General features: G+C 31.3%; 1 pseudogene; it reads right to left on the bottom strand.

Moving 5' to 3' along the window:
• Nucleotides 1–3,593: 3,593 nt before the first annotated feature.
• Nucleotides 3,594–4,627, bottom strand: LOC149493659 (17.6 kDa class I heat shock protein 3-like; annotated as a pseudogene).
• Nucleotides 4,628–13,157: the final 8,530 nt, after the last annotated feature.

Raw genomic sequence — 13,157 nt, 5'->3', positions numbered from 1 at the left:
AGTAGTTAAGCTTAAGGCAACCTTTAATTTCTCCAAGTAAGTAGAATTTCTTGAAGCTTTATGTTATTCAACCTCTAATTGAGCTATATTGTAGATAAGTTATAAGAATTCTTATTTATAGGAGAAGGGAGTTCAAAGATTGTAGAAAAGAGAACCTAAAGAAGAGCTCAAGCTTTTTGGAGTAAAGGTTTGATATCTCTTGTCATTTTCCATTTTCTTTGCATGAGAATTTGTGTGGTGTGTTGCTGGTGAGACAATATATTGCTTCATGTTGAGTGGGAGGACTGGTAATGGTGAGAAAACAGGGGAGGAAGTGAATAAATGAACTGAATATTGAGTTTGTGTTGAAACAGAGTTTGCTGGAAATTTTACCAGTAACTTCATCTTGATTTTGACCCCATTTAATGATGGAATTAGGAAGTGTCATAGAAGAGTTATTTGTTCCTCTATGTGTAGCTTTATATGGGTTTTTGAATCATCCAAATCGGAGTTGTATATTGAGAGATATGACTAAAAGAGTACAGACAGTGCAGGCTGGAAAACGCGATGCGCGCGCGCGAATTGCATGACAAGTTCGCGTTGCACACCTCGCGCTCGCGAATTTGCACTGCGCGCTCGCGACTTTCGCCTGAAACTCTCTGACTCTCATTTGGCACTTCTCGCGCTCGCGACTTTCAAGTACGCGCTCGCGACTTGACCCTTGGCCTGTAAGCGCTCGCGACCTTCATCGCGTGCTCGCGAATTTGGCCTGGGAACTCACTGTCTCTCATTTTGCACACTATGCGCTCGCGACTTTCAAGTGCGCGCTCGCGACTTGTGCCCGATAACTCACTGTCTCTCATTTTGCATTCTACGCGCTCGCGACTTGTGTTTTCATGCACTTTTGGACTTCATTTTCAATGCAATTGTATTCCTTTGCTTCACTTATATGCCTCCAATCATTGTAACACCAAAATACAACATGAGAACATGTATCAAAACAACATTCAAGCATGCAAATGATATGAAATCAACTAAACATTATGATTTATGAAGTTATCACTTCGGTTTCACTATAACCTTATGGAGCCATACAGATATCTTGACATACATTTCATGAATCATACAGTATTACAAACAGTACGAAAGATAATCAAGGTATAATGAAAGGATCATGCTATATGTGCTTATATGTTTAATTATCCATATGCATTTACATGCTTATTTCTATCTATGTATGTGCTTATTGTTTCTTATATGTTGAGATATCCACTGAGCTTTATTTGCTCAGCGAGTTACCTGTTTAACTCGCAGGTTTTGAGTTTGGACCATAGAGAGTCAGCTTACAACTGCTGCAGTTCATCTGTAGAAGACTCAGTCTTCAGGGTAGCTACTCATTTTAATGTGTATCTTTTATCTAGCCTTTTCATGGCATGTACAGGGCACACAGTTGGGCCCATTCCATTTTGTAAACCAGTATCATGTCTTGTAAATATTAAGTAAATTATTAATATAAACAACATCAGCATGATATTATATTCAGTATACATTATGATTTCAGCATGTCAGGCCATACAGTCAACCAGTTTGTAGCATCTCGACTCGGTTTATTCGGATTTACGGGTGGACCGGGAAGGGGTGTTACACAATTTATTTGATTATTTTATAATTAATTAATTTTATTGCTTATATAAGTACGAGCATTGTAAAAATTATTTAAAATAAATTTACCAATATTTTTTTTAAATTCGAAAACCGTGATCGGAACTGTCGGTTCATCGGAACCGGCGCCAGAGCCGAAACCGGACCAGAACCGACAGTTCAAGGGCCAGTTCAGGTTCAATATTTTAAAAATCTTGAATCGGTGGTTCAATAAACCGACCATGCCTACAATATATAGCACCCTAGTTTCAAATTGTACCCAATTTAATAAATAAAATATTATTTCATGGGACCCAATTTAACAGTTTTTCTCAAAATCAAACTTCTTTTCTACCACCACTGCTTATAAAAAAATAAATATTTATATTTATTTTATATAAATATTAAAATACAAAATAATCTATTTATCTTAAAAATAAAATGACTCCGTAATAAATACAACTTATTTTTATAAGAGATATAACTCAAGTATAAACAAAACTCCAAGCTTAAAAAATGGCAAAACAAAACCTAAACTAATATTATATACTTGTAAGTAACTAAAAAATTTTCTTTTCAAAAATAAAAAAAAAAAACAAAAAAAAAAGTAACTAAAAATTTATTATTTTATTTGGCTTTTTATGAATTTAAATTCATAACCAATATTAGTTAGGGTGCTATTAAACGATAAATTTTTAGTTAATATGACCATAAAAGAGAGTATAGGTTCAATGAAAATAATATTCTATTCATTAAATTGGATACAAGTTGATATTATGGTGTTATTGTAACTAAAGTTGAAGTTCAGGGTACTAAGAGAAGAGAGTTGGATTTAGGGTACAATTAAATCAAGTTCAACCTAACTCCTAAACATAATTTCAGCCTTAATTTATATATGTAGATCCTTGAAACCTTATAGATGTCCAAAAAGTAAATCAAGTCATTACTCAATCCCCAATTTCCTTGTCCCTAATCCTAAATCAATATCTATATTTATTTATAATGGAAAAAAAAAAAAACTATTTTACTACTAGGTAAAGGAAAAAAAATGAAAAAGTTACTTCAATTATTTAAAAATAACACGAGCCAAAAAAATAACACGAGCCAGAATGCTAGTAGTGATCACTTTGACTATAATAACAATATCACTTGCTTAATGTATTAAAAAAATGAACATATTCATATACACGGTTCCTTCAAATCTAAAATATAAATATATAGTTCTAATTTTTTCTCAATTCTCCTCACATATTCATATACAAATCTTGAAAGGCCAAATGAGTTTTAATAAAAAATATCCAACCAAATCAAAGAAAAATTTAAAATATCAATTTTAGTTGACCATGACTAAAGTTATTTTATTGAATACTTTAAATTTCACAAGGATACCATAAAAAATCTATTATATTTTCTTATTCCTATGTTTATATATTGCATAATAATAATAATAATAATAATAATAATAATAATAATAATAAATAAATAAATTTATAAATCTGTCGAATGAGTAAATTTCATATGGCTAGCCATGATTTCAAATATATGTTTAATTTGGTTAAAGAAGCCTTATTAATTTGTTCAAAATAAGTAAACGTGAAAGAAGCATATTTTAATGGCCCGAACTCGGTTAGAGGGAAATATATTCAATTTAATGAGAGAAATATATATATTAACTAAAAAAATAAAATGAAATACTAAAATCTCAAAATTTTCACTATGCACCCGCTATAACCCACAAAATGCACGTTTGTGGAACTCAAAAATCGTATTAACACATTATTGTCATTATAAAAAATAAAAAAAATAAAAGAAAATTTATACGGACTACAGCCAGTAAACAATTAAATATGCCAAACTGATATGGGGACATTTAAAAAATAAAAATTAATGAAATTAACTAATATGAATAATTTTATGCACGTAAAATTCAAGGAACAACCAAAATATATGGCAGCGAAATATCCCTTCGGCATCATATGTTACAGAAATATAACTTGAAATCTCTATACATCCACTACGTAAAATCAACTTGCTTCTCATATCGTCAGTTCCACGAGCCATCACCTATTTTACAAACACACACACACACACACACGAACAGACATTTAAATATACAACAAACAAACGACATAATAAATCGATCTCAGGCCAAATCAATATATCTAACATTCCTCTGGCTTTGTTCGGCATGTTTTTTAGGCACCAACACACTTAACACTCCATTCTCAAGGCTACACTTGATCTCATCTGTGTCGGCATTTTCCGGCAGTTTAAATCGCCTAAATGAAGCCGCCTCGCCTACGCTCCACGCGATACCATCTGTCATTCTTCTCTTCCTCTTCCTTCACTTTCTCCCCAGTTATTTGCACTATGTTGCCTTCTTCCACCTGCACTTTCACCTCCTCTTTCCTTGCCCCTGCGCTCATTAAACAGCCCATGTAACTTAGACAGTACGGTTCTTGCTAGTTCGCATGCAGGTGAAAGTAGTGCACAAACCCCTATTGCACAACCTATAACATTTGCTTCTTTTTGTTTCATTGCACAACCTATAACATTTTATGTTATTAAAAATTAAGTTGGCTTATTAATTTCATTGATTTTTTTTCCACTGGATTATTTAAAAAGGCAACTTTAAAAAATTTTAAAAACACGTATCAAATATGAGCTATTCAGATTCAATTTGAACCTTAGGAAACCTTTACAAGGATTTATTTCATAAATTTAATGAACACCTTCTCATCGAGCTAATAATGTCAACGAGCTATAAATTTTTTTTTTTTTTAAATTACAAAACTGGGGTCAAGCGTTATCTTTTAAATTAAAAATCTAACGTTTTATGTTGAATAACGTTTAAACTAGATCTAGCTCGCACTCGCTCAGTTTAAATTTAATGAAAACCACCGTCGATCTGCCCCCAGCCACCGCTCCACGGGTCCCACATATCAGTGGAGGACCAGTCCCCCCCGCGCCCCCAACCCCAACCGCCTAACCATGGCCCAAGCGACATCGTTTTTTCTCAGAAAAAGCCAACTATTTGTTTGTCTATAACAACGAGCGAACTTTTGCTTTGCATTCCTTTTTATAGGAAAGAAACTTAACGTAGACTACCCGGTGTATGACCAACTCATACACCAAGTAAATCGAATGCATAATTTTGTAAAAATATGTTAATTTTATTATTTTTTTTTAAATATATGCCCAGAAATATTCTCATTTAAAAAAATATTAAATTTTATTAATCTAGTGCATAGGTGGAGACATCACCATAGCACCGTTGGCCTGTCCATTCGTGCATGTAAAGGGTTGGTGTTCTTTGCAAGGTACGTAGGAGAGGTTGGTGACACGTGGTCACAGGTTTTGCCACGTAGTTATTACTACTGACACGACATTGCAATTGATAGAGTTGAAAATAAGTGAAGGTTTTGATTAGGAGACTAAATCGTTAAGACAAACGTCAAAAGTTTGCGACTAGTTTAATTCTACCGTAAATTCAATATTCTTTTTCTCTCCGTTTGATTCGGTCAAATAATTTACAGGAATATATTTTTTATAATTTTCTATTATTTAGAATATTTAAAAAAATAAATAAACGAAAATATTTTCCGGATCAAAAGAAAATTAAGTAATTTTTCAAGAGACTTTTTATTTTTAAGAAAGTAAAATATTTTTCAGTTATTAACAAACCTTATAAATCCATTTTTTTTAATTTATTAATCGTCGTAATCACTATCGCCGATCACCATTACCGACCACCGGTAGCTTTCTTAATTTACATTTTTTTCTTGCATTCTTCTCATATTTAACAAAAAATTTTAAAATTTTAAATTTTCTAAATTAATATTTTTATGGTCTTATGAGATAAACTTTAATATTTTTAACTAATTTTCAACATTATAACTAAGCAATGGAAAATAAGTCATTTAAAAAATATTATTCAAGAAAATATTTTTCATGAAAAATATTTTTCAGCAAGTTATTTTCCTACAAGTTATTTTACCGAAACAAACGGAAATTAGTATCTTAAACTTCAATTTTAGTTATAATAGAATCCTAATTTCAAACTGTACTCAATTTAATAAATAAAATATAATTTTTATGAAATCCATATTCTTTCTCATGGTCACATTAATCTCACCAATATTTATAAATAAATAAGTACTTATAATATTAAAAAATTAATATATTCATCTTAAAATAAAATATTTTTTATTTATTCATATAATAAAACAAGTAATGATTCTTTAAAAATAAAATTACGCCATAATGAATAACATTTATTTTATAAGATATCTAACTAAAGTATAATTTTAATACGCCCTCACTAAAATCACATGCTTAAAAATGGCAAAATAAAAATCTAAACTAATATTTTATAATTATAACTAAGTAAAATTTATTATTTTACTTGGTTTTTTATAAATTTAAATCCGCAACCTATATTAGTTAGGGTGTTATTAAATGATGAGTTTTTGGTTAACCTAATCATGAGAGAAAGAGCATAGGTCCAATAAAAATAATATTTTATAATTTGAAATCAGAATGTTATTGTAATTAAAATTGAAGTTCATGATATTAGGAGAAAAAAAAAATTGAATTTAGGATATAATTAAAACTACTCATAAACTTTAGATTTTTAATGATTTAGCCCGACGAGGAATGAAAATTATGCGAGTCTTCCTAGGCATTCAAATTGTAAAAATCCATTTAAAACATGTTTGAATACGTTTGAGATGGATATGACATATTAAAGCAAGTATTCATGACGAGTTTACGTTGAGTGTGAGTTTAAAATTGCAAGTATACGCTATAAAACTCATCACATAATTTATGAATATTTAATATAATACAATTCAAGTTAAAATTAAGTATATTGATCAAAATACTGTTTGATAACCTACCCGCTCTCTCTTTCTCTCCCAAACCTAAAATTTAAAAACTATTTTTTCTTCTTTCGGGGACGGCCACCTGTGGTCACCTTTTTTTTTTTTTGTTTTGTTTATTTTTGCAAATAGTCCTTAGTTCTGGGTACAGATCTGAGTTATTACGCCTAATTATAAGGATTTGTTGTTGCCCATATATTGAGATTTTGTTCTTAGATATAATTTTGAGTTATTGTTATCACCATTATGGTGATTTTGTTAGCGTCTTTTGTTATTTAAATAGTTATGGAGAAATAAGGGCATATCCCTAGGAGAAATTTGAAGGTAATCAGATCGGATTTGCAGAAAGACCATCAAGTCGAACAGCAGCCATAAATAGTCACCAAGTGGAGCAAGCATCGCCGATGATACAAATATTATGCTCTGTCAACTCAATCAAATACTTCAAATCAAGATTGTGTCTTTTTATTCTTTGTTATTATTAGACTTCCTATGCAAAAATATAGAAGCATATTGATCTGTATCTTACATCTGTATACAGTTTTCTCTTAATGAAATTCCTAGTTTGATTTCTTCAAAAAAAAATTAAGTATATTGGCTCGATATTTTTACTAAACGAGAATAAATTAAGTTCAAACACAAAAACTCCAAACGTTAATTCAAATATGAAAAAATCAATTACTTAAAAAAAAATATATTAAACTATTAGAATTTTCAACATTATCTTTTATTCATAATTATCTCTTTCTAGTTTTACCATTTATTTTCATTGTGGCCTTCTAAGGCTAAGATGAATATAAGTTTTTTTATTTTTATATTTTACATATTATTATTTAATACACCTATATTTATTAGCATAAAATATAATATTATATTGTATTTGTCTTAACTTTTTCGAATTGTCTTATTGATAGATGTTGAATGTTTAATTAAACATCAAAAATTAATTTTGAAGAAGATTCTGAAGATCATGATATTTTATGTTGATGATATTATAATCAATTTTTAATTTATGAATAGAAAATTACTATAATATTTCAGTTTTTAACTTTGCAATATCAATAATTAATTTTTACTATAATGAATTTTGGTGAGGTACTGTATATATAGACGGAATGGATTTTTATACTCAATTCACTCCAATCCATTTAAAGTGAGTTTATTAATTAAAAAGGTATGGCATATCTGCAGGTATTAAAATTTTAAATGAGTATAAGGTCATAAGTATCAGAACTTTTAAGTAGGTTTGAGTGCGGTTAGTGTAAATTTTCCATATATCAACTCTACTTCCATCCCTAATCTTGATGTGCTTGAATGTCGATGCTCCCAGATTGATCAAAAATCAAATCTAAAAATATTAGAATAGCTAAAAGGAGAATTAAATAATGTCAAAATATAATTTTTTATTACTATTTTTTTTTCACATTGTCATTGCTGATTTTACTCATTTATATATTTTTTCTTTTAGTCTCACAAGTCTAGAAAGTCCATGATTTAACTTAAAAAAATGATTTGACAAATCTTGCAGAGAAACAACAAGAGTTTCTCCTAAAAAATGGACTTAACTTAAACCTGTGAAAACAAAAAACATTTATACACACAACTCCAACGTCATCAACTTCAATTCTCAAATCTCTATCATAAAGCTCTAATAGTCATTCATAATCAACATAAAGTCTTATGGAATATCCAACACATGATTCCATACAACATTCTTAACTGAAATCTATAATATATAATAATATAAATTCATCATAAAAGACTCTAAATCATAATACATAATCTTCTAAATACTTAAGTTAATACATAAATTTCTTATCAAATATAATCTCCAATAATTCAAATTTACATGCCATATATAATACATAAATAAAACAGAATAAGTTGTATCCACCAACATGAAATCTTTGGCTCTAAAATTGGATCTGAACTCCAAACAACACGCTTAAGTCTACAACTTGCACGTGATAAATATCGAGGCGCTGAGTATAAAACTCAGTGGTGTTCAATAATCTCATGCATCTAATATTGTGATGACAACATATAATCATACCATCAGTTAAGGTACTAATCATGCATAAGCAAAAATTTCACATGACAAATCATAAGTTCTCGTGTTCAAGTCATATGTCGTCATTTAAAGCATGAATACATACTTATAAACTAAATGCATGAGATATTAACTTGTAAAAGCACTTAATATGTAACGCCCTGTTTTTCTGTGCTTGAAACAGTAATTTACCGGTTTGTGAATAGCATCACTGGTCCGAGAATCGGTATTATTTCTGTCCGAAAAAATTACTATTTATATTTTATATTTTATTTAATATTTTTGGAGCATGCATACATGATTTTTATGGATAGAAAATAAGTGATGAATTTATTTGAAGAATTTAGATAATTAGTGAATAGTGAATTATGGTGTTTTATTAATTAAGAAATTTGAGAAATTATTTTTACGGAGTAAATTTAAGAATTTTGTAGAGATAAATAATATTTGAAGGGAAATTGATTGGAGAATATTTTTAGCCATTGGATTACATTACCATTGACTTAATCTTAACCATCCAATTATAACTTTTTAAGGAAGTAGTGAAAATGACCAAATTGACCTTAATGACTTATAAAAATCAACACTTATTCATCTAGCAACCATTTTTCTTCTTCTTCTCTTCTTCTCTCTTTCAGGCATCCTCTTCTTCCTCTCCTTCTCTCCATTTTTTTTCATTTCCTACTTACTAAACACACAAATTTCACTCTATTAAACTTTGAGTAAGTGATTAATCTTGGAGAATTAGAGCTTAGGAGGTGATTTTTTCTGGTAGAATTAAAGAAATTGTGATTTCTCTACTATGTCAAGTAAGTTAAGATTTTGATTTCTAAGAGTTAATTTGAGGTTTTTGCATCATCTTGCTCATACATGCTCCATCTCCCTTTCTTTCTTTGTTTTCTTTTTTTGATATGGGGTTTTTGTTAGATTATTTTAATAATCTGTATGTGGCCCATGTGATTAAAGGGCTGGTTCTAATTAAGGTGGCCCAAGATGATGGTTATTGGGCTTAATGGATAAGAGCCAGTTAGGGTTTTAATACCCTTCCTCTGCCTTATAAAAGATAAAGGAATCAACAGATTAGGGTTAACACAGAAACAAGAGAGTGTGACGGCTCCCTCAAACACATATGGAAATAGTTTGTTTGAGAGAGCTCATAAAAGAAACTCCTGCAGCTGTTGATTATTCTCTGACCATTAAGAGAGCACTTACGGACAAAAGGCCAGAGTGAAGAAACGTAGATTTGCTGTTACGGTGAGAATCGAATTGTCTCAACGAGGTAACCCATAACATAGATCTGCCGTTATGGATCAAGATACGCTTCCGATTATTGTATATTCTTGTCAAATAAATTCTATGAACAATAGATCTGGGCTATATTAAAGTTTATTCAACATGTGGTATCAGAGCCTGTACCTGTTCTAGATTTGTATGATAGCGTTTTGTTTGGCTTAATTAATGAAAATTAATTTCGTATGGTGAAATTGATTTATATGGTATAAGCGAAGCCAAAATTATAGAAATTTGAAAACTGTTTGTTTTCTTTATGCTTTATAAATTATTTTGTTATTATTTATAGAGAATGGTTATGACATATTATTGGGTTATGTCGTTAAAGTTTTGAGATATTAATTTAATTTCATAAAAGTTTTGCATAAATCAATGTTTAATGAATGGAAAACTTGTTAGTCACCAAAGTGGCCTTGTTTGGATTGTTTTAGACATTGATTATGCAGTTTTCAACTGTTCATATTTGTGTGATGTCGTTATATGACATGAAAGTGAAAATTGAACAATTGAGCTCGTTGATTATAATTTGTTAGGTTACCCAAAGGTAGACCATTAATTATAATCAATGGCATTAAAGAGACTTATCATTGTACGAATTAATATGAATGTATATCCAAAGATAACATGCATATTGTATGGAGCATTATTGAATAGTTGAATGGAATAAAAAAAAAAGTAACTGGATAGCAGAAAGGAGCACGGGCGTGCTGCAATGAGCACGGGCGTGCTTCTCTCTGACTTGCATAAAGGCTCGCAAGTTGCTCCACAATGAAAGTCTATTAAAGTATTTTTCTTCTTGGCATCATTATTAATTAAAGCTATGCATTTAAATATTACCCAAAGGTGAATCTAGATGCATAATTAAAGTTGTTATTTGTTTGAATCCATTTTATGTTTACTCAAAGCATTAACGTATGAGTATATGTGTAATGTTGCAGCTTCCTTTAACATGTTTGCTATGGGCACTGGGTTGATTAAGTTCAATGGATTGAACTATGCTGATTGGTCCGAACAAATCCATTATCAGTTAGGAGTTCTGGACCTGGATCTGGCATTAGTCTCTGAAAAGCCAGCAGCCATTACAAAGACCAGCACTGAAGCTGATAAGTCTCATTATGAGGCTTGGGAGCGGTCTAACAGGCTAAGCTTGAACTTAATGAGGATGACAATGGCTGAAAATGTTAAGCCATCAATGCCCAGAATAGACAATGTTAGAGAGTATATGCTGAAAATTAAGGAATACTCCCAATCGGACATAGCTGACAAGTCCATCGTAGGATCCTTGATGAGTGAGCTGACGACCAAGAAGTTTGATTGGTCACAATCCATTCATGATCATGTGACTGACATGCAGAATTTGGCAGCCAAACTGAAATCAATGGGAATGGATGTGAGTGAATCCTTTTTAGTTCAATTTATTATTAACTCACTTCCTCTTGAGTTTGGTCAGTTCCAGGTGAATTACAACACCCTTAAGGAAAAATGGAACATTCAGGAAATCAAGGCCATGTTGATACAAGAGGAAGGGAGATTAAAGAAATTGAAGGAACACTCCATCAATCTCACTTTTCATAATGGAGCTAGTAGCAGCAAGAACAAATCAGGGAAGAAAGGCAAGAAAAGGGACAGTGCCCCAATGAAGGTTAATGAGGGCCAAATCCGTAAGGAATTGAAGTGCTACTTCTGTAGGAAGAATGGTCACTTTAAGAAGGACTGTCCTAAAAGGAAGATTTGGTTTGAAAAGAAAGGTATACTTTATGTTTCAGTATGTTTTGAATCAAATCTTATTGAAGTGTCTAATAATACCTGGTGGTTAGATTCTGGTGCAACTACTCATGTGTCTCATATTATACAGGGATTTCTTTCGATCCAACCCATAAACGAAACTGAAAAGTTCCTATTCATGGGAAACAGAATGAAGGCACGAATAGAAGGAATTGGGACTTATAGATTGATCCTAGACACTGGTTGTTATTTGGATCTTGAAAAGTGTCTCTATGTTCCTGAATGTGCTAGAAATCTAGTTTCTGTAGGGAGGTTGGATAATATTGGTTTCAGTTTTAAGATTTGTAATGGTGTTTTTTTATTATACAAACTGGTTCTGGTACTTTGATTGATAGTTTGTATCGTTTTAATCTTGATGCTGAATTTATTGAATCTCTGTTTAATGTTGAACACAATATAGGTATTAAACGTAGTGCACATAATGAATGTTCTGCTTTCTTGTGGCATCAAAGGTTAGGTCACATATCCAAAGAAAGGATTTTGAGGTTAGTGAAAGGTGGAATCTTACCTCAATTGAATTTTACTGACTGGGACGTGTGTATAGATTGCATTAAAGGTAAGCAAACTAAGCACACATTAAAGACTCCAGCCACAAGAAGCAGTGAATTGCTTGAACTTATACACACTGATATATGTGGCCCTTTTGATGTTCCCTCTTGGAGTGGTGAAAAATATTTTATTGCCTTTATCGATGATTTCTCACGATATGGTTATGTATATTTAGTGCATGAAAAGACTCAATCAGTGGATATCCTTGAGATATTCATTAATGAGGTAGAAAGGCAGTTAAATAGAAAGGTTAAAGTGGTGAGATCTGATAGAGGTGGTGAATATTATGGTAAATTGAATGAAAATGGACAATGTCCAGGTCCATTTGCAAAGTTCCTTGAAAGTCATGGCATTTGTGCGCAATACACAATGCCAGGTACACCTGAACAGAATGGTGTAGCTGAAAGGCCGAATCTTACTCTTATGGAAATGGTTAGGAGTATGCTGAATAATTGCACTGTACCTTTATCATTATGGATGCATGCATTAAAGACTGCTGCATATTTACTTAATAGGGTTCCTAGTAAGGCAGTTCCTAAGACCCCTTATGAACTGTGGACAGGAAGGAAACCTAGTCTAAGGCATCTTCATGTTTGGGGTTGCCCAACAGAAGTAAGGATATATAATCCACATGAAAAGAAACTTGATGCTAGAACGGTTAGTGGATTTTTCATAGGATATCCTGAAAAGTCAAAAGGGTACAGATTTTATTGTCCTAATCATAGTACGAGAATTATTGAGTCTGGTAATGCTCGATTTATTGAAAATGGCCAAATTAGTGGGAGTAATGAACCACGTAAGGTGAATGTGCAAGAGATTCAAATTGAAAATCCAACTCAGATGGATTTTCCTAATGTCTCTTCTTCAGTTGTTCTTCCACTTGTTGTATCAAGGTTTAACAACATGGTTGAACAACAAAACAACATTCCGAACCCACAAAATGACCATATAAATGATGAACCAGCAAATAATGAACAATTCAC

This window comes from Jatropha curcas, chromosome 9, assembly GCF_041381405.1.
Source record: "Jatropha curcas cultivar XTBG-Jc1 chromosome 9, XTBG_Jcur_1.0, whole genome shotgun sequence".
NCBI lineage: Eukaryota > Viridiplantae > Streptophyta > Magnoliopsida > Malpighiales > Euphorbiaceae > Jatropha > Jatropha curcas.
This window is presented reverse-complemented; position numbering and strand designations above follow the sequence as displayed.